Source organism: Phaenicophaeus curvirostris, chromosome 3 (assembly GCF_032191515.1).
Source record: "Phaenicophaeus curvirostris isolate KB17595 chromosome 3, BPBGC_Pcur_1.0, whole genome shotgun sequence".
NCBI classification, from domain to species: domain Eukaryota; kingdom Metazoa; phylum Chordata; class Aves; order Cuculiformes; family Cuculidae; genus Phaenicophaeus; species Phaenicophaeus curvirostris.
Genome location: NC_091394.1, coordinates 83,396,746 through 83,420,906, shown reverse-complemented (window position 1 = coordinate 83,420,906; position 24,161 = coordinate 83,396,746). Strand labels below are relative to the sequence as shown.

Sequence of the window (24,161 nt, the reverse complement as noted above, 5' to 3'; positions counted from 1 at the left end):
GGATATGTAAGCTGGGGGAACGGCAGGGGTATGTTTCTGCTCAGTAAATAGTATTTAGTGATTACTGTTTACTGTCAAGCAGATTACTGCAGTTGTGTTTCTGTGAAGCAACCCGCATGCAGCCAGTGCAAAGGAATGAAGCAAAGTTGTGTGCAATTTTGAGGTGACTAAAAGATTTGCTTGTGACATACTTCTAGCAAAAGCCATTTTTGGTTGCCCAGTACCCTCCCCAAACGCTATAATTTTGTGAGTGACACATTTGATTATGAGCAGCCATCAAAACACTCATAGGCGTCTTGTTTGGAAGAAGAATATGCTTGAATTAAATATTAGCAGGTCAGAGAAATATGTTGATTTGTTGTTTTAATTTGTTCTTCAGCTTCCTGACCTTTTTATGTTTGTTCAATAGTTATTCAATTTGGAGTTTACTTAAAAGAGATGATAAATTATATGTTTTTTCATCCCTTACTTGGGTACAGCTTCTGTGCTTCCTAGAGAGCGCTGATCTGAGTAAGAAATACTGCGTGCTTTTGCCTTGATGTGGAGAGGATGGGATATTGTAGGGGTTCTTCAAGGCTTTCTAACTGAGATGAGTTCTTTGGTTCCTGGGGAAGAGATTTGCTGTACCCTTTTCAGTCCTATCTGCCAAGTTTTAGAAAACAGTATGAACTGTCTTATTAGACTTGGTGGCAAGGAAAAGGAATGGAATCCAGGCAAATCTCACCTCTGTGTTAGGGGGAATAAGGCACGAAAAGGCTCTGCTGAGCTTGTCTGATGACTCTTCGGTTATCACCTTTCATGATGTAATACGCACATATTAGAAACACAGAAGTTAATGTTTGCTTTTTGGATGTTTTATTGTCAAGCAAAGAGACTGACAGTTTCATGGTTAAGTGCCTGAAGTTGGTTTTGGCTTTGCTGTTGTTGAATTAATCACTGGAAAACTAATTGTGTACCTTTTTAAGGTCCCCCTCCAGTTAAAGAAAGGGAGATGTTTTGGTCTTTCTGACTTTGGAGTCAGGTTATCCCATAAACTGCTAGCAGCAAGATCTTTAAGTTTTGACTTTAGTGAGTTATCACAGGAATCATTCTTCTATTTGATGGTGAATTTACTTACTGATCCAGTTATTTACGGCTTTCAGTGTCTATGCTACAAAATGGGTAGAGGCATTTTAAAACACTTAAAAATTGTGTAGAAAATGTGCTGGCTCCTCAATTCTGAGTCTGCAGATGTTACTGCTCCTGTTTCGATTTGTGTCTTACCGAGATGTTTCTTAGCGAGGATTAGTGTTTCAGAGATTTTTTTTTTTGTTTTAATTTTTTTTTCCTCCTTAAATGTTAGACATGAGCAAAAAATGACATCTTTATAGTGTGCTGTGCATCAGGGTTGATAGAACTGCAGGCTAGTTACTCCCTAGTTTTAAAGAAAGATTAAAAAGTCCTTGTGAAGATTAACTTTATTTCTGGCAACATTTTCATAGCATTTTATTATGGCAAAGACAGAATCAAAGGATGAATGGACAAAGTTGGGATTTTTGCCATTTGGTTGTTTTTTTCTGAGGCTGTGTAAGCTTTTTGTATTAAAAAAAATTATGTAGAATGTAGTGTTTCCCACAAGAACACCTTGACAGATTTAGCATAAAGAAAGTACATTTTAATTCAAAGACACTGGTACGTTTCTTAGGGCTTTGAAAAGAATAATCTAACAGGCATATAAGGCTGTAATGGTAAATACAATGATTATTTCTATCTAGTGTTGTTAAAATACATTATTTTAGCATGTGTTCAGATAAGTGTCATTTATTTAAGATATCCAACTTATTCTATATTTTAAATACAAATCTCTTAGTTTCTCAGTTTGCTTTTTTTATGTCAGCTGGCTCATTTCAAGTCATAAACAAAGGCTTCACTTCTATGACTTTTTATAATTTAAAAAAAATTCTAATTGCATTTGGAAATCTAAACTAAAAAGCCTGTGTATTGTATGGGAGAGGCTGTTGTGATGTTATTTATCTTAAGGTCCACTTTATTGAAAGCAGGACTAATGATAGTGAATCATGCACACTGTATATTAACACAGTCCACTTTCAGCACTATATAAATAGTATTGTAAGTACACACCTGCAAAGTGTCTGTAGTTATATGGTCATCACACAAAGTCCCTCTGTGCTCTCCTAAGTACATATCTCTGCATGTATCTCATCTTGCTAACCAAGGCTACATACTGCAGCTACTGTTCCTCTTGAGGAGGTGTCTATAAAATGAATGCTGCAAAACCAAAATTTTGGGATGGCTTTATGCAGAACACATGGGTTTACTGTTACTCAGGCTTTTAGTGCCCGCCTGGTCCTTTTCCCTGTGCAGGGCTAGCTGCACAGTATGAACTGGGTGTTGATGTGAAATGTAGGCTGGTCCTTGAAGCGGGGAAGAAGACAAGGTATGACTTAAATCAGCAGGCAGTTTTTTGGCCTTCCCAAAATGGGATGTAGTGAAGGGCTAGTCAGAAAAAGCCATTAGTTCTATGAAAAATCTAAAACTGTGGCAACCACACTAGCAGCAGATTCTTTAATTTTCATCTGCTGCAGCAACAAGGCCCTCTTCCTAAACTTATTTCCTAAACTTCTTTATTTCAGCAGGCAACCACGTCAGTGCTGTCCGTTCCCCCGCTGTGTTTGCATGCAGACATTCAGGGTAGCCCAAAATCTAAATACGTGCTGCTGAGTGCCCACGGTAGCCAAAGCTCTTTCCTTGTGCTGCACCTTGGAGCCTGTTCAAGCCCATGATAGCAAACCTGGGCTGCTTGTAGGGCCTGATTCTTCGTGGGGCAAGAGAGGCTGCAGATTCAGAGGACAGCAGGGTGTTCCCAGGCCACCTGGGGATGGAAGGATGGCTAGTTCAGGAAGGTGGATCTTAACCTGCTCCTCTGCAGTGGCCCTGCAGTGTCCTTTGAATGATTCGAGCTGGCTTCTACCCAGGAACGCTCCTTTGGGTTTGCTGGTGGCAGCTCCTGTGCATCCAGGAGCGTGTCTGGGAGCTGGATGCTCAGGCACCTGTTGGATGTGCAAAGTTGGGGTGAGCACCGATTTTCTCCCCCCACCTCCCTTTACAGTAGGCAGTGCAGGTGAACCCGGTGTTTTGGGCTGTAGCCACTGTGCCAGTTCTGCGGTGTCCGCGGTGAGGGAGAGGAGTCCCTGTTTAGCACCTGGAATGGTGGAGGACAGGAGAGACAGGGATCTCCTTTTTAAAAGTTTGGGTTTTTTTCTCACCCTTATTCTTTATTCATAAATCTAACACAGTTCCACAATTCCCAGACAGGTAAGGCTGCAGGGCTTTTTTTGTTTTGTTTAAATCTTTCTGAACTAGCCAAATTTTTGGGGTTGGCATGAGGTGCAGCCAGTACCCATGGCCTTTCAGGGCTTGCTTGGTCTAGAAGTCTGCAGATGTTTTCTGCTGGATCTGACTCTTAATGAACAAAAAAGATTTTGGCGTGCTTATTTATTTATATTCAAGGGGAAAATGTGATTTAAAAGGTTGATAATTATGTTTTACATGAACTACTCAGACTTTATGCAACTGTATGGGAAAATGAAAGCTCATCAATTAAAAAGAATTTCTTTATTCATAAAGCATTCATATTTAAAGTGATCTTTTTTTTTCCTCCCCTCCTTAATGAAAATAGGGTTTGAGGAGCATTACAAATAATTATTTTCTCTTAATTACATGTAGTTCTGCATCAGAGTTCTTGAAGACGGCCCACTGTGATCCTCTGGTGAAAATACCAAAGCTTTTCAAAAGCTTTTTAATTATCCATTCTCACTGCTCCTCTCTGCAATATACACATAGTAGCTGAAAAAAAGTAAAAAGAGAAATATTCCAGGATGGATCCACCTACAGGTGTGCATAGGTCAAACACATGCTTTTCATTCAGAATGATTCTTTTTCTTTTCCAGGTGTCAGGTAGTACTTCTTACCTTCAAAAACCAGCTCGCGTGCTCGTTCAGAGGCAATACTTATCACAAAGGTGTGAAGGCCTGTCTGGCAAGATTTCTATTTAATTCTGAACCTTATGTATTGCTGCTGCCTTCTGTGGCTCTGGTAGGCCATCGGATCATCCTCAGAATAACTCCTGTTGTGTTTATTACTGATGTATCAACTTGCTGTGAGTGACAGAAAGAATTCCACTTTTCAGCACAACAGTTCACTCACTATATGATTCCCTCAGCATGATACATGCTCTGTCTTGTATTTAATTATCTCATAATTATCATAGCAGTAATGAAGTTGTGCATAAGAAGTGTATAGATCAATAAAAACAACTCAAAATTTTGAAGAAGCACTGACAGGCTATGAGCCCAGTCATTCTTCGGACATTAGTTTCCATTTTTCTGAAAAGGTTTTGCCATTTTTTAAAAAAACAACGTCAGACAAAAGGATTTAAAGTTCTTATTGTTTATTCCTAACTGATGATCATATATACATTCTCAGTGCTTTGTGAGAGGCAGTTTAAGTGCTAATGAAGTTTTGTATTGGAGTGGCCCCTAAGAATATGATCATTGTTACAAATTTATTAACACCATTAAAGATTTCCTGTCCTAAAAAGTCTGCCAGCAAACGTCATAATCCTGAGTGGGCAGAGCCATGTGGTAGGTTTGACTGAGCCCCTTTGACAATGATATCACTTATTTAACTGTCTATCTTTAGCAGTTGGGAAGCTAAGGTTTGGTTTCAGAGGCATGCCGAAACTCTCGCACTACATGCACGGCAAGGGCAATAGAATACCAGGGTGCTCGCTTGGGCTTTAACTACTAAATAATGTGGTTGCACATGACACAACAAGAAGAGAGGTATAATCCTGCCCTGTGAAGCAGGTCACATGTTTCAGGTTCTCTCTGTAATGCATGCAAAGTAGCTGCTTAAATCATTACGAGTGTGTAAATCATCTTCTTCATAAACAATACCATCAAGGTACAGTCAGGCAACATGTCTCTTGTGGGTTGACTGGAGCTGGAATTTCTTTCAGACCTTGAGGAGGTTTATCAGTGCATGTGAAGTAGATTCATCTGTTGCTGCAGTGTGGTCTCTGCAATGTTTTGGATTTCCAGGATGAGTACTGCTAAGGCTGTCTTCTTGAGGTGCAGTGAAAGGAGGATGATGTGAATGAGGCAAACGCAGCCTATGTGATCTGAGACTTCCATCAAAAATTTGCTCCTTTTTCCTCTGGCTTTGTAAGTCATACAACAGATACCCATTTATTCCTCTGCATAAGTTTAGTAAGTATTCAGAGCTCATGTTACTATGTATGTTGTGCATTTGGGGAGAAAAAGATTTGCTGAACAGCATATTAGACTCGTCATTTCCCTGTATAGATAACGATACTGTTTTTTCCCTCTTTCTTTAACATGCCGATGTACTTTCTTTAACATTCCACACCTCTGTGATGCAGTCCTCAAAGCTGACTAGTTCAGTGGTGAGCAAAACTGAAAGTAAGACCTAATCTTAAGAACCCTTCTGTACTTCTAGATAAAGTACAAATATGTGTGATTATTATTACTACTACTACTAATTATTGGACTTTGTGTTTTTTTTGAGGGGGAAGGGATGGGGAGGGATAGGTGCACTATATGATCACCTCCCTACCCCCAAATGCTGTATATTGAATTACTTTAAATAGCTGTTTGGGATGTCTTTATTACAGTGATTAATGTTTTTAATGTCTGCTTTAAACACGCATGTGAGTTCATACTAAGGCAATGGAAGTCCTCTTTCATTTGCTGTCATGTAATCATTCTGCAGTGCGTGCAATGCCCCTGGTTTATAAATACAAATAGACCTTCTCTGCAGAAATACTCTCTGTCAAATGCCTAAGGATCAGATAGATTCGGTTAAAAAGTGAATGCAAAGATGGTGACTCCATAAATGCAGCATATACTCCTTTTGCTCAGAGATACTGTCTCGGAGTTACAATTAACCAATACCAATTTTAGAAGAAATACCAGTGAAAAGACACTGGTTGACGCACTAGATGTAACTAAAACTGCCGGCAGCGGCCATCTGGTCTATAGGTGCTACTGAAACGTGACTTCTTCTGCTTCTATATCTGTGCCGTGTCCTTTAGTGGTGGGAAGAAAAACACAACCAGCACTCATCAACTTCCAGCACATGTGGAAACAAAGCTAAAAGAGCAGGGGCATCCCCAACGCGCTGGCAATTTGCTAAGCGCCCGAGGGCTGCATCTCATTTGCATTAAAAATGCGCAGATTGCTCCTGCCTTTATCTTGGCTACGGGGACGCGGCTAGGAAAGGCAGCAGTGCCCAAGAGGGCTTGTTTTACCTGGATCCCAGCGTTTGGGATCTGGCTGGAGCGCCTCATGACGGGACACGCCGTGGCCCACGGGGCTGTTGAGGTGCCTCGGCGCTTCCCGCAGCGGCCGCCGGGGCTGCCCGGCGCGGCCGCTCCTGCTCCGCCCTGGCACCTCCAGACCTTCCCGGTGGGACTGGGTTGCGGGTCCCACCGCTCGGAGTGACGGTGCTTGCTCGAAGCGAGACGGGCTGGTGGGTGCCGGGGCTTTTCCAGGCCTGGATGAAACGCTCGTCGGCGGTGCGAGGAGGCTGGGGAGCTCGGCGGAGGGCGGGGTGAATCAGTGCCCTGCACAGAAACCCTTTTGTGTGTTTTAACCGGTTTAGTAATGAAAGACAAATTAAAAGGGAAAAAAAAAAAAGAAGAGGAAAAAAAGCTCCCAGCTTGTGCCTTTTCAATAGAGATAACTGTTATCTCTTATAAAAGTCTACATAAGTGTAAGTAATTGCCTGCACTTGGCACTGGTTACAGTGGAAAAGCTGTGATCAGCAAACTCGTATTGTACTGTGCATGTAAGGGGAAGTTATTGGGTGATACAGGGACTTGTTGGCATTAATGCCTGTACTCCCGTCTCTACCTTATTCATACTTCTTTGTAAGTCTTTAAAGACTGAACAGTGCCTTGGGAGGGGGCACGGGAATAGCGAGTTGACTTTGAGAGAAGGAAGTTTTGCTGGGATTATCCTTTAAAACAAACAAACCAACGACAACAAAACCCCATAAGCCCAGCTGTCCTGCTGTACCGGTCCGGCTGCCTTTGTCCAGCGTTTGAGGCCAGTCCTGGGTCTGTGCGGTGAAGGAGCATCCCCGATCAGTGCGGGATGGGGCACCGCGGTGGCTCCCCCAGCAGCATCTTTGGCTGGCGCTGAGGGGGCTCCGAGCGTGTGAGTCGGGGGTCACGTTTGCACTCGCACGAAGCTCTGCGCCGCGTAGCCGCCTCTCGCGTGTGTGTGTCTGCTGTGTGTCCGTGTCCCTGTGCCAGCGCTGGCTGCCTTATCGCAGGAAGTGTTGCGGAAAGCGGTTGCTCCCTCTCTCTGCCCGGCTCCCAGAACGCGGTGATTAACGACTCTTCCCCTCTGCTCTGTCACTCAAGCGCTGGGCAGCAAACAACAGCCCCGGCTGTCCCGCTCCAGCCTCGGGACAATCCTCTCTCTTCCCCCCACCCCGCGCCTAGGTAAACTTAGATAAAGCCCTTAGAATAGTCTTTTGGTTTTGTTTTTTATTTGCCTTTCTTCCTGAACGCCTTCATGTATATGGGCACATATATATGAAACATAAATTTGTTATATACTGTAATTATATGTATGAAAAAGTCATGCGTATATATAAAATCCCCAGTTCTGCCCACATTCTGCCTGAGCTGAAGCAATTAAAGCTTCTCTTGTTCATAGATTAGTCCTTTCTAGAGCACCTTTGGAAATCACGTTGTTGACCTCACTTTATAGGTACTTTGTAGTAAAGAGAATGTAAATCTGGTCAGTTTGCCTGGAAAAAACCCCAACCCAAACACAACAATTTAGATTGAAAGGGAGATATTAGGACAAAACAATATTTTTTTTCATGCGGTCGTCTTGGAATTATCTCATGACGTTTCATGAAAAAAAAATTGTCTCACACTGGTATTTTTCACTTGTACTATCAAAAACTTGTGGAATGGAGGTCTTAAGATATTTGCATGCTAAGACACTGTGTCGTATCTCAATATGTAGAATGAGTATTCTCACAAGCCCAGACACTAGCATACCTTTTGGAAAATTAGTATGTGATATGTTTCCAAATTGTGGTCTGCAGACACGTATACGCATAGTATGATACCGATCTGCAGTATCGTATCATCCATTTAGGGGTTTAATTAAAAGTTTGATGTAAAGCTTCATAGTGGTTCCCTGTTGTGTTTGAAGTTTGACAATGGTCCGTGATCCAAAAAATTTAGGAATGTTCACTCAGGAGAGAATTGTAGTCCTAGATCATTACGTTTTGCTTTCATTTCATCCGGCGCTATATTCTTGTCTCTTTTCAAACATGATTAAAACCAGTGAGAAAGGAAATATTTGAAATGATTTGCAAAGTTATTTGATTTTTGTAAAATTACATGATGTGATGTGCTATATGAGCCAAATAGCAGACAGACTTTCAGCTCATAAATTAAGTACAGTTTTTTGTTCTGTTTTAAACCCATTGAGACGTCTGCAGTTAGGTTTTTCTCTTCTGTGATCATCATGCATAATAGTCTGATGTTGCAGATACTTGCAGGAGCATAGCGAAACTGGTAGCATCATGTATGTGGTTTGATTTTTAATATGTAGCATATTAAAGCATATTTTATATCCTGAAAGATGTTACATGAAACTACTGCAGTATATATTAAAACAGTGACTGGACTCCTAACTAATCTAATATGAATAACAAAGGTACATAATAACTAGTACTTAAGAAAAAGAATTTTTTTTTAAAGTAGAAAAACCTACATTTTAAAAAAGACTTAAATATTTACCTTTTAAAAATAAGACTCTCAGATTTTGGTCTGTATTAAAGTCCTAAGTCTGCATTGCTTGATGTACTGTTTGTGTTTATTTACCTATTTGCTGCCAAAGTTTTAAGTAAAGTCACACCACAGTTCTGGTGGAAATGGGTAGCTAAACACCTGGACCCAGTTTGTGGAAGTGATTAAACTGGCTTTTGCCGGAGGCTTCCTCAGCTGCTGCAGTGACACTATTTTCTCCATTTTGCACTCTGCTCAGTGATTCTCATTTTCAAAAATAAGATTACCAGAAACTGTGGGGGAAAAAATGGCAACAGAAAGCTTAATTTCCTTTTCCATTCTATGGATGAGAATAGAGAGCAAGATGATGACATTTGTTACTTCTAGAATTTGATAAGCCAAAACAATTGGGTGAACGATTGTACAGTGAACAAATCACATGTGTAATTCTTTTTTGAAATTAGTTTTAAATATAAAACAGATTTTGTAAATGTCTTTTTTTTTTTTCTTTCTTTCTTGCATACCTCAGGCATCATTGAACTGACGAGCAATACTTTAAAGAGGTTTTTAATTTAATTCCAACTTTCATAAATAATAAAACCCAATTATTATCTAGTAAATAGAAAGCATGGAGTGAAATCTGTGATATGTATCAACATAAAAATGTGTAAGCATAAAAGATGATGTTTAGCTGTGTAACTGCTTAATTAAGTGCATATAGATATGATGTGTATAAGTCACTTTCCAGAGGAAGACTCCTTCCTTCAACAAAATAACTACATTTAGTTACAGCTAACATAGTTTCATAATTGTTTCCTGAGTTATCACTTTTCAGAAAGACAGTGAAAACATAAATAATTTCTTTCAACCTCATTGTATGTGTATGTTGACGGTTTTAGCCTGCCAATTTAAATCATGATTAAAACTGGTGATGATTGGCGTGATTAAAGTCTGTATCAGTGTAAATAACAATCAGTGCAAATAGTGTGATGAATGTGAAATATGCCATGTACCTATTCCACTTTACTTTTTGAGGGATTCCATATGTGTTGCATTTATTGGATGGTATGTGGGAGAAATGCTAAGCACTGCTATTTTCAGATTACCTGAATGTTTTCGTATTTTCAAAATATCTCCTAGTTAGTGTACGGCATTAAGATAAATTCATAGCATATAGTTGATAGTGTATTCTTCCCTTCTCATTCTGAAATCCTGAGCAGATTTTTGATCCTTTTCTTCAAATTCTGGACCCAGAGAGTCAGACACAAGTGAAAATGCTGGGAGTGATTGAGTCTAGGCTTTAGAGTTCTTAACATCTTGAGCAAAGGCTTCAGAAATAAGGATGCATATTCTTATTCATTAATTACAGAGCATTAAGAAAATAGATCCAAATCTAGAAGACCTCTTGTAATTAATCACGGTTTTGCCAGAATAGAATCTACATCTGATTTCTCTAGTACCTCTTGCAATAAAGGCTGGAAGATACTGCTGGACTGAATGACCAAAGCTTTATGCTCAGTCCACTGACAGGATAAAACAGTGCTAGATGAAGACTCCGGACTACCAAGACCAAGTATTCAGCTGAGAACTATTAAAAGAAAAAAAATGAGGTTGTCACAGCTGCATCCTTTTAAAGTCAGCACAAAAAAGAGTCTTGTCAAGTTGACAGAGGGAGATGACTTACTGATGTAACCGAGGGCAAAAGAGATAAGCAATAAAAATAGTGTTATGTTTCTGTTTGATAGAGTGACTTGTCCTGACAGCTTACAGAGAGAACCAAGCAAAAAAATGCACCGAGTTAGTTACTGTGACAGCGAAGCTGATAGATCTCATGGAAATGTAATTGTTCCAATTCCATTGGGTTTTGGAGTCTGCATTTCAGTATTTTTAATAAGGAATTACATAAATTGGTCAAAATACACCAGAACTTTATTTCACTGAAGCAAAACTCCTTGAGCTACTGGGTAAAAAAGTAAACAAACTGATAGTTCATTTCTAATAGTGTTGTTCTTTATTAGTAACATTCAGATGTGGACATGGGATTAAAAAAAGATGGAAGTGGGATTTTAATGTTAGAGCAAAGTATGCTAAAGTTAGGGTTCTCACTTGTAGAAGGAGGTTCATGGGTGGAAAGGCAATGCATCTCTTGGTGTGGACAAGTTCATCACCTTTACATCTGGTTTCTGTATGGTATGGCCAGTTTTTGTCTGCATTTTAAACATGTTTATAGTCAATGTGAACTAATAACTGCTTTTCTAGTCTGAACTCCTGTGTAACACAGTGCACCAAATTCCACTCAGAGTATAGCTTCTGCTGTGTAATGCAAAAGCTGAATATCATTAGCATATCTTACAGAAGTATAGTTTCAAAGCATTGTAATGACAAGGAAGGAATTATATTCCTCCCCTGCATGTTATTTAATGAATCAGTTTGCTTGCAATAATGATTTTACTTTTCTGAAGACAGCACTTACCTTTCCTGGCATATAGAGATTCTTTTCTCCTTAAGTCTTTTTTTTTTTTATTCTCTGTCTTTTTTTCTTTTTAATTTCCTCTTTTTTTTTTCCTAAAAAATCGTTTTAACCACTCCTTCTTTTATGGTATGGCTTATTTTAATTCACCCACACCATTTCTAATGATTTTACTTTCCCTGTACACTGGCAAGGAAGGCTGCCGACGTGCAGGAGCCTGGTTGCAAGAGTGGGCGGTCGTGCTTGGACTGCATACAGCCTTCTCACAGTCAGGCAAACAAGATGTTTGGCCTCTGGCCATGGACCTTCAGCATGGTGAACTGCCTAGTAGTGCTCCTATGGTGAGGAACAGGTAATAGTTTGATTTGGACTCTGCTGGAAGTTTTTCCAGGTGTGACCCTTTCCTGGTTTAGGTAGTACGGTTGCAGCACTGGTTGAATTTGCAGAGGCAGATAAAGAGATGGGAGCTGGGCTCAAAATGTGCTAAGGAGCACATTTCTCCAAAGCAGAAGTGAACTTTTTTTAATCCAAGCCTGAGCTGCCAATGAAAGAGACAGTCTGACCAGCCTTCTGCCAGGTGAGGGCATTTTTGGCCAGAGCATGGGTGCAGGCACAGGGTAGGGCCAGGGTGCACAGGCAGAGGGTGAAGGGAAGGGCAAGGACTCCTTCAGGACTGACATGGCTTAAGCGCATGCTGAAATTGCACCTCAGATCCTCGTTACTCACCCTTGGCTTGACACAATGATAACTCTGGTCCGGCCAAGAAATGCCACCAGGCTTTCCTTTGAACTCTGTCAGGGTTACCCTCTCCTGCCTGCTGTACCTACTTGGTGCATGAAACCTTGAATCTTCTTATTTTTTTTCAGAAGCAGTAGCAAAAACTCCAGTATATTACTAGGGGAAAAAACCTTCATGTGACATGTCAGGCTGAAATGGGAAGGCCTGAAAAATCATGGATTATCAAAGACTCCTGGTTATAGCAAACACTATGTACTGTAAATAAATCCATATTTAAATGCATTTCAGCATAGCAGAAAGAAAAAAAGCAATAGTTCTATATTGTACTATTGTGGAAAAAGAAGAAAATTAGAGCAAATGGGCTCGTGTTTACAGAACTAAACCAAAATAATGTCTGAAGTTTGGTCAGGCTGAAATGAACCCCATAAAAAGCTTTTCAGGAATTGGGAGGGTTGTGTTGGTCAGTTTGACCACATAAGGCTTCTCTGCTTAGCCATCTGTTGCTATATTTTTTGCGTTGTGATTTGTGTGAAAACAGGGGTGTTGCAAGAAGCTAGGGAGATGGGGTGGCTCCAATAATGTGCAGGGAGGCAGGTAGCTTTCTGTCCCTGTTGAATCAGAGGAAAAGTTTCCATTTTCTTCAGTAGAGAGTGCAGCAGGCATCACCTTTTCTCTATTTATTTTCATCCAAATAGGTTAAATTCAGTTGAAACCTGCAATATTTAGAATTTTAAGATGTATTTTGTCTTACCAAAAAAACCCCAAACGCAATCAACAGTTAAATTCAGTTGAAACCTGCAATATTCAGAATTTTAACATGTATTTTGTCTTACCAAAAAAACCCAAACCCAATCAACAGTGATCTTTTTATTTTTCTTTGATGACTAGAAAGGTGTAATATCAAACTGTCTGAAGTCTTTCTAGATGCATCCTATCTGTAGACCTCTGTCCCATTCAGACTTTGTGTACAATTTACTGAAAGTAACTTTACCTATCTTTTTCAACTGTTAGATGTAGCTCTGGTTAAGTTGTCCCGGCAAAGCAGTGTGGGGAACCCTGTGTATGTCTTTTGTGAACCTGTGTAGATGACTCAAGAATTACCTTCTCATTGCCTTTCTAATGATGAAACGGTCTTTAAAATACAAAAAAGAACTGTGCAACACTTCTTTGGGGTGTAGCATTTATATAAATGACTAATAGAACAGATAGTAAGGATAGAAGTGGCTTCTTTTTGAAAAAAAACTTTGATACTGCTGAAGTTACAGTTCCTTCTGCCCAAGTAAGAAACATTAAGTATCTTGTGCTTTCTTTGGAGGTGGAAGGTGCTGTCTTTTTAATAGTCTTGGCTGTAAGGGAAATTCAGAAAGCACTATGAAAATAAATATATTTTTTAAAAAGGATAGAGACAAAGAACAGCTTTTTTTCCCTGCCTAGTTTTGAGGAAACAGTGCCCTTGGCATGTACATTTTTAAGGTATAGTAGTAAGGTTATACATACCCCAAAAAAGTGGCTTCATATATGTTGTTCTGAAGTTCTTTGGGGATTGTGAGCAGTGGGTAGCTCTTTGAACATCAACCACCATATGTAATTCCTTTTATAAAGTCACCCGCCTTCATCCTAAAATTAGGTAGGCTATTTTTTCGCTTTAACTGCGTCTAGTGGAAGGATGTTTCATAGCCTCACTGCTTTGTCAATTAAATCCCTTCCTTCTCATTTTCAGCCCAAAGTTAATCATGGCTAGTCTATTTGTTCTTATGCCAACATGAGCTCTTCCCTCCCTAATGTTTACCTGCTGCTAGCAATTGTGTTGCTAGTCTAAATGAGCTGCACTTCACTTTTTCACATAGAGTCCTATCTTCCAGATCGTCATTAATTTCAGAATAAAAAAAAATCTTCCTAGATCATTATAAATAGTTTTCTTCATGCAGTGCCACCTGTAACATGTACAGAAAACATTAACACTTGCCTGTTTCTGCTAAAATTCTGTCTGGGACATCATAAGGTCCTTTGAAGTATGATTTAGATTGATTTATAATTGTGGTCAACTACTATTGCCCCCCTTCTTAAATAATTTAGAGTTAATAAGGTCCCAGGGATTGTTATTTCAGAGTATGCTCTCTTCCTTGCTAATTTTCATTCCAACTCAACACAACTTTCAGTATTTTTCTGTATTGTATCTCAGTTTTTTTTCTGGGTTAAAGATATCACAAAACTTTTGTCATCATCCAGTTTCCTTAGTATTTTATGTATAAACTTACTTGAGTATTTGTCTTGTTAGATCATCCATGATGCAGCTGTTTGCAGGACTAGTTCTAATGGAAATATGTGACTTGAGAATAAAGTAGCAGAGTTCTGGTCTCTGCCTTGTCATTTGGCCTGAAAACCAGACTCACTTCTTGATGAGTGTTATGAAAACAGTGTAAACATAGCCATGATACGGCTCTTTTGGAGTGGGAGCAGTTAGTGGATGATGCTACTTTTCTGAGGACACAAAGGAAGTTATGGTAAGAGGCCCTTCCCACTCTTTGAGTACTCATCTAACCAAGTACTGCTCCTCCTCTCTTTTAGTCATTTATTATTTTACCCTGGGGGGAGGGGGGAAGATGTAATAATAAAGAAAAAATGCCTTTCTAAACCAGACAGAAAGTGTATCTTTAATATTACTGAAATGTAGAGTTCTTATAGGGAACATAAGCTAGCAATGAGCAACTGCTGTGTTTCTCTTGCAGGTCAGGCACTGCAATCCTGATCTGCTGCATAGAGCATGTTGCACTTCATCTGTTCACTTGGGCTTCCACGAATTGAGTCCAAAGTGCATAGGAGAATGGTGCCAAACCAGATTCTGACATGTAGTCAAGATGTTGCCAGCATGTGCATTTGGAACTGGGAGCTGCAGAAGTGTATGCCACACTTTAGATGCTCTCAGGATCTGGTGGTGGATTTTTCTCATGTAGCAAAGCAAGTAAATGCCAGGCTATCTACTTCAGAACTGCTCTGTTGCCACAATATCTTAAGCGGATAGACAGTTGCTGATTAATCTTTTGAGTATTCTTTGGAAATTCATTTTCTGTCAGTGCATTTTAATCTTCTTCTCACTTTAACCCTTGTATATTTATAATTACAGGAAGCAGTGCAGTGAAGAGAAATCCCTGCCTAGTGCTTTCTTGTTCATTCACTGTTTTCAGCTTGCACAGCACCACTGTGGCAGTGTGAGCTTGCTCAACGGTCTTCCTTTTGCTCATCTTGATGCCTAAACCATTGACATCTCCTCACTTCTTGAATATCAGCTACAGCGCTTGCATATCAGCTTCAGATCAGCCTAAGACATATTTCCTTTTTGCTCCATGCGAGGACTAAGTTGACTTGTGGTGCTGTGAAGTCAGGGGAAAATTCTGGGGTTTACAGAAGGTGATGAACAGCTGGTAAAAGGGCACAAGTTAACTTGAGAGGCCTGCATGTACAATTAAATGTATGTAGTTGCCATGTAGTCCCAGAATTTGCATACTCTTGCTATACCTGAAATAAAAGGTGCTATCTTTTCTGTTTTCTCGAACATTTAATAGTGAATGGGAGCAAAATCAATGGGTACAACTATGTTCCTATTGTTTCTATTCCCAACATCTGCCTGCAGAGAAAAGAAAACAAAAAAGAAAAAAGGATTGTTTCTCTAAGTCCAAGCAAATCTTAGTTCTGGTTATCTGTGATGAGTGAACCACTGGGTCTGCAGCACGTAATATTTATTCCACTACCTACTGTAAAGTTGCTGTTTCTCAGAGTTTAGATGAAGGTTTTGTTGCTGATTTTAATGTTTTCAAGAAGTTTCTGAAGTCGTCTCTCTATAATGTAGTCTCTTTCCCCCGCAATCTTATGTCTCATTCTTCTGTATTTCCAGTGCTTTACAGTCATGATTGTAATCAAAACATAATGACACATTAGGAATTGATATGTTAAGCTCTTAGAAAGATACAAAGGTAAAATGGTAATATTCAGTAGTTCCTGAGTCTAATTGACTATGTGTCTGTTGCCCAGATTACAGCATACTGTTGAATTACACAGTTACCTTTTAGTTCAGATGCCAGTAGTGTTCAAGGTAGACCAAGTTCAGTTTGGGCTAAAGAAGCCCTTTTTTTTTTTCTTGTGGGATTTGCATTTTCCAAGCTCCCACTGCTTCCGACATTTGAGCTTGGGAAGCGAAAACCGGCTGATCTGTGCGTACATGGCATTGGAGGTGCCACAGCACAGGCATACCTGCAGTACTGCCTGGGCTTTTGGTGGTGTGGGAGAGTGTTCCTCTGCTCATGAACAGTGCTACAACCTCTGTGCCCAACCATTAATTATCCCTGATGCTGCGGGCATAATACAGACTTATTTGAGGGGTTGAAGTGAGACAAGCATGCCATCTTGTGAGCAGGCAAAATGGGAAGGTTCTGCTGTGTGTGGTCAAAGAGCGAGTGTTACAAATACAGATGCTGGGCATTTTTGTTTCGATTTTGAGGGAGATCCAAGGCTGTAACAACCAGGTGTGTAATAAGATGGGAAATCAAATAGATGCTTTGGATCTGGAAGTCATAAAGAGTAATTATTTTTCTATTAATGGACCAGGGCTTATCAAGATGCTGTGGGATTCAATGATTTTAAAGTTTATTTTTTAAAAAAAGAAGACTTGAGTCTATATTAATTTTGACCACTGGGTTCTCATGCTGGAGAAGACCCAAGTATCAGCTACTTAAAAAAACCATGACTTCTGTATATTGCAGTCTGTTTTTTATGTTATGTATGCATGTATATGCTCATGTTGTTATCTGCATACAAATGGTTATATGAATGTCTTATGACATTAAGGTTTTTATCTGTGTGGTCTTGCACTGTTCTCATTACTCACAAGAAGAGGAGCCACAGACAAGTTGTGAAGAAAGTTTCTAATTCATCTCATGTATTTTTTCAATACACACCGTTCAACAAATTTTTAAGAGATGCTTAAATTTAATAGGCTCTGATTTCATCTCTGTATTCTTATAAAGCAAAGCATCTTTGCAGCGTAAATCCAGTTGTACCATATTTCAAGGAATAAGAAATTTATAGCTAATACTAATCCCTAAAAATTGGCTATAACTATTGTGAAACATTCTCTACATAATTATCACAGTTTTTGGGTCCTCTATCAGTTAATCAAGTAATTTTAGAAGCTGGATTCTCTCCTGCCTGCACATGGTACGAAGATTGCTTTTGCAGCCTTATGTCTTGTGGTTTATCAGATCAAACTGTTACAGAAGTAATTATTTACTCTTGACTAGCCCCATTTTGGGAAGAATCTGCATGCTGATGTGTGGATGAAACATTTGTCTCTTGGGTTGTTTGAAATAACGATTGTGGATGTACTGAAGCTATTCCTAGATTGGAAAATTAGAAGCAACCCTAGATCAGGTTGATTGGCATGAGGAGAGCAAACAGCAACAGATTATTGATTGGGCAGCAGCTAGCTGAGCAGGATGACATGGCCTGTACTCAGCCAACAGGCTTACATTTGGCAGTCCTTTTATTCAGTTGTGGTTATCTTGCTCCATCTGTGTTGGACTCTCAGCTTCTCCACCTAATTGGCTGTGTTAATTTTTAGCCCACACCTTTAGATCTCAGGTACATCCCAAATTCCTTTGCACAAGTTGCAACATTACTTCAAAGAAGGTGCTGTTGTAGCCTCTGCAAATAATTTTGGACTTTTTTTAGACTCCAAGATGCCAGTGAACCCAGAAGTTGCTTTAATAAGTTCCTTTCTTTATAAGTGAAAACACGGCAAAAGCTTTCCATTTTTGTGGGATATATCTCAGTGCAACAAATCAGCCCTACGTCACTGCCAGATTTTTCTTAAAACTGATGAGGTACTGGATTGGGAATTGAGGTGGCAAGAAGGCTGCTCTGAGGAGGAAGACAGGAGCAATGCGGTAAGGCTTGCTTGCGTATAGGGAATTCTTGAGAAATGAAGTATTAGCGTAATCTGTGGTTATACCTCTGTGTACCTTTTTTTTGGAGTTGCGCTATATCTTTTTTTAAAGGAACGTTTCTGTGTATTATTGATGGGAAAGAGATACAGTTAGTGTCTGATTCATTTAAAAATGTATTGTCGGTAGGAAAAACAACTGTCTGCTTCTGTTTGTTCTTTGCAAACTGCAGATTTCTACTCACCTCCTATCCATAGTTTTAGTGCCTGTCTATACATTGCAGCATGCAGATTCTGCAAGCTGTTTGTGGAAATTACATATTTAGCTCTAAGGAAAAAAAAAATTGAGCAAAATCTAAATAATTTTGTGTATGTTTTACGATTCTGGCAGATTGCCAAGGTTTAAATTAAATTTCCAATGTCTGTATGGTCAAGGCTTATGTGAGGGCTTTTGGCACTACCCCTTCATGCAATAAAGAGTCAAAGACAGTAGAGTAAGAAATCTATCAAAAGCTGAAAGCTAGATTCATAAAATCACTTATGCAGGCATTATGAGATTTTCCCATGGAAAGTTTATGTGGGAGTTGGGCAAAAACTGATTCAAACTCAGCATTATTTGCACTATATATTCATCCAGCAGTCAACTGGTTGATGCTGGCACCTCTTGCCAGTTTTAAAGGAACACCAGTGCTTGCTACACTGCTGCAAAGCCACATCAGCAGAGTCTGAAGGAGTCTCCTTATTCTGTGCCCTCCTTCCCCATTTCTGACCAATTGAAATGGATAAAACAGAAATCATATTCCTTAGTGAATACATGCATTTGATTCTTATGGCTATCTGAAAAATGTGTCTTTGTTTTAAAGAAGTTTCATAACAAATAATTATGGTGGAGGCATTATAAGAATAGCTTTCTTGTCGGCATTTCACTTCATTCCTCAGCTTAAAAAGAAACATAAATAAGAGATAAAAAGGGCAAATAATAGACAAACTACTCACAGTGAATCAATTTGCATTCACTTTGGTATTTTTTTTTTCCCTTTAACTTGGTTTTGTTTTAAGAAAGTGGCTCGGTGTTTCTGAGTCTGCATGAGGACCATATGATATGTGCTGCAACAGAATGTCTTTCCTAGTTAATAGGGACGCTTCCAAAGGCAAGGTAATTCACCACTGCTTTGGCTGGAGCTAATATTGGGCTCCAAAGTCAGTTCTCTAATTTCTGACAAATGGCCAAGATTTCTTGAATAGGCACGGCTTTCTGTTTTGTGTAGGGAACACACAATCCACTCTTTTGTTGTGGTTGCCACTGCTGTTGTTTCTCCCCCATTTACAATGGAGAGTGGGGTTATTTGTGCTTAGTGGAAAATCAGTGCCAAAATTCCATCTTGCTTATATTTAATGTGATGCTGATTTTTGTGATAACCATAAAGAGTATAAGAGATTCTGTAATACAGATCCCCCTGTATCCCGACCTCAAAGTCAAGAGGACGTATTGGTGATGAAAGTTTTATCTGTCACAGGCATATAGGGTTGAGAGTTTGCTGTATGATTCAACCCAAATGTACAGAAACTGTTTATATAAAGATTGCCAAACATTTTTCGTTGCTTTTCTTTTTTATCTAAGTTCTTGAATATATTACTAAATAAAATAGCCTGTGTTTGGAATGTATGGCTGTGGGATATATGGAAACTCACAACATGTGGGGGGGATGAGTTAGAATAGGGAAATATAATAGTTTTGTAAACTTTATGTGAATATAGGTGCATCATATATAGACTCAAGATCCAATTTGCTGATCAAAGCGTCCACATAACTTTGGATTTAATAATGTCAGCAATGAATGCTAATATATGGAAATTGAAAAGCACGGAGCAACAATAGGTAGCCACGCTTACCAGTATTACCCTGCAGCAAGTAGATTTACATTTTTTTGTTTTGTTTTGAAATCATGGTTTGGAAAATGTGTGTTCTTTTTCCCTTCTCCCATACTTCTGAATGTGGGTTCTCCTGAGCAAGCTTAGACAAGATTCAAGCTAAACCATAGGGCAACATCAGAACCTTTGAAGACTCTGTTTGGATAGGTACCCAAAGCCAAAGTCTGCTTTGATGTGCATGGGCTCAACTCCTGTTGCCCTTGGTTGCCCTCTCTTACCTATGTAACTTGTGTCTGTAAACCCTTGCCAATTTTTTCTGAAAAAAAAAAAAAAAAGGACATTTCTGCAAACTCATGTTCGTCTTGGTTCTAGTCTGGCTGGAAAAGTACTACAATAATTCCCTCACCAGCAATGATTTAATATTGCTGTTTCAGGTCCAGGCTGTATATGTATGCCTCCTTCCCACTTCTTAGTATTGATAGAGCTGAAATTTCAGCCTTATTTCAAATTGTCTTTGTTTTTGACTCTACTTGGCAACAAAATTACTTGAACTTCTCTGGAATGTCTTTCTTCCTTCCATCTGCTTCCCTTCTCCCAAATGATTTTTGGTTCCATTTGACTGAAGCTTTGGGCAAAGGAACTTTCATGCCTTTCTCTCCTATCACAGGTCTAACCTGGCAGAAAGGAACAGTACATTTCAGTCTTGCTTCCCTCAAAGTCAGTGGGGCTTTTGCCATTAGATTCAAGGGAAACAGGATCAGTCCATTGTATTCTTAATGCAAAAGAACAAATGATTCATTTCTTATATCCATACCTGATTGCTCTTGCCTAGGAGCCAGGAGGTGACCTTCATTCCTCACTCTTCATCTCAAGGTAGCACTGTGCTTTCCTCTGCCAATACACTCAGCTCCAAATCAGTCCTGAGTCATTTGCAAACCCTAAATTCCCACTGTGTTCAAAGGATATTTAGATTACAAAGAGCATTGAGTTTACTCATGCTGAAAAGAAATTGAAACAAGTGAGATCGCCACACCTACTGGAAGAGTTTGGAAAGACTGTGATTGTTTACCCTAAAGGCAAGATGGCTAGGGGGGCTGTGACAGATGTGCCCACAGCCTGGGAGATCTTGTATAAGATTGAGGGGAAACTTCTCCACTGACAAGAAGCAAATTCAAAATGCTTAGAACGTTTCCTTTTTTTTTGTTTTTAGTTTGTAATTAGCTTGTAAAGTGAGAGCTACAGGATATCACTGATAACCAGGATTGTCATAGAGTTCTGAAAGATATTGGACACTTATTGGAAGTGAGGGTATTTTTATTTAACAACAAATTGAGAACGTGAGAGATAATTAAGGGCTATAAACTCTCCTACTCTTCAGAAAGTAAGCCACTGTCTAAGTGTCAAGGATTAAGAGTGATTTATTTTTCACAGATGTAGTTGATTCTGTGTCTGTCCAAAGGCAGTTGAGCCTTCTTCAAAGGATCTAGCATTGGCCACTCTCCAAGGCAGAACACCAGATTAAATGGACCTCTGGTCTCATCTAATAGGGAATGTTCTACAATCCCATAAAGTGTAATGACAGCAAATTAATAGAATAACAAGAAGATTCAGTGAGGATGGCAGGGCTCTCATAGGAGGTGTCAGTCCTGGCAGAAGTCAGTTGTTTTGTTGCAGTAAGCAAATAAGGCTGGATTCTCTCGGAGGTACAGTAACAACAGATTTGGGAGCATGCAAAGCAGCATCAATACATAAAAATTAAACTACTTTTAATAAACAAAGCTGAGTTTAGATAGATGCAGAACAGAGAAGCAAAGGCACAATATTCTCTGGAAGTGTGGCCTTTTAATGCTGTTTTGGAGACTAATTTACATACAAATAAAATGTCAGCTTGTCCCATAACTGTCATGATAAATTGGAGCATTTAGACTTTTGCACAAGGTGCTTTTTTGGTACCTTATTAAATTACAGGATCTTGGCCTTTTGCCAAGTGCCAGGGTGATGCTCACTGTACTGAAATGCATACAGGAGAGGGATATAGGCCTGGATATGAAGAGAAACTAGGTTCAGTCTCTAGCTAAGAGCCCTGCATACACGTCACCTTGAACACCTTGTTTTTTACATGTAGATAATTTTATTTATCTGTAAAATGGCAGTGATATTAATTTTCCTGTTTCACAAACTTTGGGTGTTTAACGCCTTGTCATGTTTACAGAGTATTTTTAGGTGCTTGATAGGAAGCCAGGGCAAAACAAATCTTTGCCTTCTCAGGCTCCCCCATCCTGGATGGATAGCCACGGAGCTCTGGGAGGAGTAAGCTCTTTGCAGCAGGCTAGTAAGAAATGCAGAGCAGAAAACTGCCATGCTCAGGCACGCTTAAATACAAGCAGTTTTAGAATTCTTCATTTCAGTTGCAAATAGTGTAATATTCCACCCTGTGTTGCTTCTTTAGAGGAATCACCTTTTGACTTCATTTTCTCCTGAAAGTGTCTGCATGATTGCCCCGGCAGTGAGCTTAAAATGAAGTAAGTGCCTGAAAGTAGGTTCAAACAACGTATTTTGCAATGCCACTCCTAGATTCTGAAATGACCAAGTGTCTGTTTTATACCCATGGAAAAGGTTAGACTTATTCCAGACTACTAATATGTAATGTGAAATAATTTTGAATTAATTTGATGTGAATTAATAAGAGATCTAGTTGATGAGAGTTGCTTGAAGGTGATGGTGCTTTGTAGCTGAACATGATGTAAGATGTCCAAAAGTGTGCCTTTAGAGATTTGAGAATGATCGATGTTGACAAAATAAGTGTAAATGGGAAAAAGCAAGCTTGGATAGACCACAGCTTTTTTTCAGTTGTCTCTTTGTTGTAAACTTTGTGAAAAAAAAAATCCAAAAAGCTCTTGGCAAATTGGTGATCAGGGACCAAACTGAAGAGTTTGAAAATGCGGAAGAGGAAGAGGGGAGGTGAAAAACCACAGTGTGTTGCTATAATACTGATCTACTAGAATGAAGTATAAGGCATGATGTTTCACCTTGTGTTTTCTAGATTGATGAAGCTATCATAATTTCAGTGGAGCATGTAGAATGTAGAATATCAAGCAGATACATTTTGACCAAATACAATGTTTGATCCTGCCAAATTTTACTGATACAATGAGGCGTGTTCTACTTTTTAAGTAATCTCAGGCAAGAAAGAGTGAGCATGCAGTTTTAGGGCTTATAGAAAAATATGTATCGTTAACAAAGTCCTTTGTTATTAGTTTGTCACTTGCTTAGTTCTTTGTCCCCTATCTTGTACGATGTATTTGAAGACACTGGTGCCAGAGAGGGAAGAGGTGGTCTTGCCGAAAAGGGAGTTGCTTGTCATTAAGCTTATTCTGCCCTCCCATGGTTTGGGGCTTGATCATTGACTTACATACACAAAAGGGGTTGGTCTTCCCTTTCCTTCTCAGCAGAGAAAGGTTAGGACCAAGTACTGGTTGTTTTCAGGCTTGCTCTGAAAATCACAAGCAAAACTGGAAGGGAAACATCATCTGTGCCTGCCTCTATCTCTGTCTCCTGGCTGGAGATGGTAAGGATGTGAAGCTGTACATGTCTTCTCTGTCATTTCACTGCTCAAGTATCTACAAGGGAAGGTGGAAAGAAGGGAGCTTTAGCCAGTCGTGTACTATTGTGTCTGAGGGTAGTTTACATCTAATGTAATCTGGTTTTTAGTGAAGGCAGCAGTTTCACCTGGACTTTCTAGTGTATTTACAGATTCATGTTTGGTTTTTTTTTGTTTTTTTAAATAGTTATATTAGAAAACAGACAGGTCTTTGAACTGCCCTGGTTAGCTTGTTGACTTTCTGGTTGTGCTTGGCGTGGGTCTGGGCCAGCCCAGGGGGACAGGCTGAGGCGGAGGGCTGGGTGCAGGGTGGCTCCCTAAGGATGGAGCCAGCCGCGGAGATGGTTTCCCAGAAGTTTGCTCTGTCAGGACAGAACCTTTCTGGCTTCAGAGCTTGTGTGCCTTACAGCTGCTCGATTGTTACATGGAGAGTGGAGAGAAGGTTCTGGATGGGTTAGGACTTTATGTGCTTGATAGAAGCTGACACTTTGAACACTTAAGGGTTTTTTATATAAAGCACAGCAGACGGTCTTTGTAGCCTATTTGTGTGGGTTTTGTTTTGTGCCTTGTTTTTTTTTCTTTCTTTTTTTTTTTTTTTCTGTGAAAAAGGAGAGAAATAAAAACCACAGCAGTATTTTCCCATGCGGCTATAGCGAGTATCCTGCACTCTCACATGATCGGCTGTCCTGGTGGGGTGGAGTGTGGG

At 39.6% G+C, this 24,161-nt stretch overlaps 1 protein-coding gene across 9 annotated transcripts in view; it reads left to right on the top strand.

The window, feature by feature from the left end:
• The window catches only part of TRPS1 (transcriptional repressor GATA binding 1), a 218,859-nt gene that overhangs the window by 12,497 nt on the left and 182,201 nt on the right, over window positions 1–24,161 (top strand). The window contains exon 1 of one of the 9 annotated variants that reach the window (XM_069854559.1): window positions 4,461–5,270. The exons of 5 other annotated variants lie outside the window; for them this stretch is intronic. The gene's annotated coding sequence lies outside the window, so the exon portion shown is untranslated. Of the gene's footprint in view, window positions 1–4,460; window positions 5,271–17,644; window positions 17,987–22,359; window positions 22,377–24,161 lie in introns of those variants that run through there. 3 more of the 9 variants (XM_069854563.1, XM_069854557.1, XM_069854561.1) reach the window with 3 other exon arrangements.